At 33.0% G+C, this 2,500-nt stretch overlaps 1 protein-coding gene across 1 annotated transcript in view; it reads right to left on the bottom strand.

The window, feature by feature from the left end:
* The window catches only part of LOC120030360 (fibrinogen alpha chain-like), a 10,226-nt gene that overhangs the window by 4,299 nt on the left and 3,427 nt on the right, over positions 1–2,500 (bottom strand). The gene's annotated exons all lie outside the window — the stretch shown is intronic.

Genomic DNA, 2,500 nt, shown 5'->3' with positions numbered 1-2,500 from the left:
AGAACTAGAACTATCAGAACTATCAGAACTAGAATGTTTAGAAATATCAGAACTAGAATGTTTAGAACTATCAGAGCTAGAACTAACAGAACTATCAGAACTAGAATGTTTAGAACTATCAGAACTAGAATGTTTAGAACTATCAGAACTAGAATATTTAGAACTATCAGAACTAGAACTATCAGAACTAGAACATTTAGAACTGTCAGAACTAGAATGATTAGAACTCTCAGGACCAGAGTGTTTACAACTATAAGAACCAGACTTTTTACAACTATAAGAACTAGAATATTTAGAACTATCAGAACTAGAATGTTTAGAACTATCAGAACTAGAATGTTTAGAACTATCAGAACTAGAACTATCAGAACTAGAACATTTAGAACTGTCAGAACTAGAATGATTAGAACTCTCAGGATCAGAGTGTTTACAACTAGAAGAACTAGAATGTTTGAACTATCAGAACTAGAATGTTTAGAACTATCAGAACTAGAACTATCAGAACTATCAGAACTAGAACTATCAGAACTAGAATGTTTCGAACAATCAGAACTAGAATGTTTAGGACTATCAGAACTAGAATGTTTAGGACTATCAGAACTAGAATGTTTAGGACTATCAGAACTAGAATGTTTAGGACTATCAGAACTAGAACTATCAGAACTAGAATGTTTAGAACTATCAGAACTAGAACTATCAGAACTAGAATGTTCAGAACTATCAGAACTAGAATGTTTAGAACTATCAGAACTAGAATGTTTAGAACTATCAGAACTAGAATGTATAGAACTATCAGAACTAGAATGTTTAGAACTATCAGAACTAGAATGTTTAGAACTATCAGAACTAGAATGTTTAGGACTATCAGAACTAGAACTATCAGAACTAGAATGTTTAGAACTATCAGAACTAGAATGTTTAGGACTATCAGAACTAGAATGTTTAGGACTATCAGAACTAGAACTATCAGAACTAGAATGTTCAGAACTATCAGAACTAGAATGTTCAGAACTAGAACTATCAGAACAAGAATGTTTAGAACTATCAGAACTAGAATGTTTAGAACTATCAGAAATAGAATGTTTAGAACTATCAGAACTGCCATGTTTAGAACTATCAGAACTAGAACTATCAGAACTATCAGAACTATAATGTTTAGAACTATCAGAACTAGAACTAACAGAACTGTCAGAACTATAATGTTTAGAACTATCAGAACTAGAATGTATAGAACTATCAGAACTATAATGTTTAGAACTATCAGAACTAGAATGTTCAGAACTATCGGAATTAGAACTATCAAAACTAGAATGTTTAGAACTATCAGAACTAGAATGTTTAGGACTATCAGAACTAGAATGTTCAGAACTATCAGAACTAGAATGTTTAGAACTATCAGAACTAGAATGTTTAGAACTATCAGAACTAGAACTATCAGAACTATCAGAACTAGAATGTTTAGAAATATCAGAACTAGAATGTTTAGAACTATCAGAGCTAGAACTAACAGAACTATCAGAACTAGAATGTTTAGAACTATCAGAACTATAATGTTTAGAACTATCAGAACTAGAATGTTTAGAACTATCAGAACTATAATGTTTAGAACTATCAGAACTAGAATGTTCAGAACTATCGGAATTAGAACTATCAGAACTAGAATGTTTAGGACTATCAGATCTATAATGTTTAGAATTATCAGAACTAGAATGTTTAGAACTATCAGAACTAGAACTATCAGAACTAAAACATTTAGAACTATGAAAACTATCACACTGTTACAATAGATGACTCAGAGGACTGTTATTGTGTAATGAAACCATGAGAAGTAGTGCACCTCTGCTGAAATCTGGTGTTGGGATGTAAACCCAATGTAACTGTTCTGATACACAAAGTATTTCAAAACGGAATAGAAGTACTCTGAATCACCCAAAGTTGTTCTTCAATCTGAATACTTGTGTTCTTCTGAGAGAGTGTTGTGAAAGCACTTTTTGGTGTTTCAGGCAGCATCAAAACACTGTGTTTCTCATACAATCAAATGGTTTTGAATTGCAAATGGTTTTAGGCATAAATATTGATTGCTGGTGATTTTTTGTCAATATTTTGATCAACATTTCAAAGACACTAGGAATTGAATCATTTTCCAAGGGGAGACTTTGGCACTAATTATAGGCTACATTTTCCAAGGGTAGACTTTGGCACTAATTATAGGCTACATTTTCCAAGGGTAGACTTTGGCACTAATTATAGGCTACAGTTTCCAAGGGGAGACTTTGGCACTAATTATAGGCTACAGTTTCCATGGGTAGACTTTGGCACTAATTATAGGCTACAGTTTCCAAGGGGAGACTTTGGCACTAATTATAGGCTACAGTTTCCGTGGTAGACTTGTGCACTAATTATAGGCTACAGTTTCCAAGGGGAGAAATTTGGCACTAATTATAGGCTACAGTTTCCAAGGGGAGACTTTGGCACTAATTATAGGCTCAGTTTCCACAAG

The sequence above is a fragment of the Salvelinus namaycush genome, chromosome 36 (assembly GCF_016432855.1).
Source record: "Salvelinus namaycush isolate Seneca chromosome 36, SaNama_1.0, whole genome shotgun sequence".
Taxonomy (NCBI): domain Eukaryota; kingdom Metazoa; phylum Chordata; class Actinopteri; order Salmoniformes; family Salmonidae; genus Salvelinus; species Salvelinus namaycush.
The sequence above is the reverse complement of the archived record's forward strand: the minus strand, read 5'-3'. Positions and strand labels throughout refer to the sequence as shown.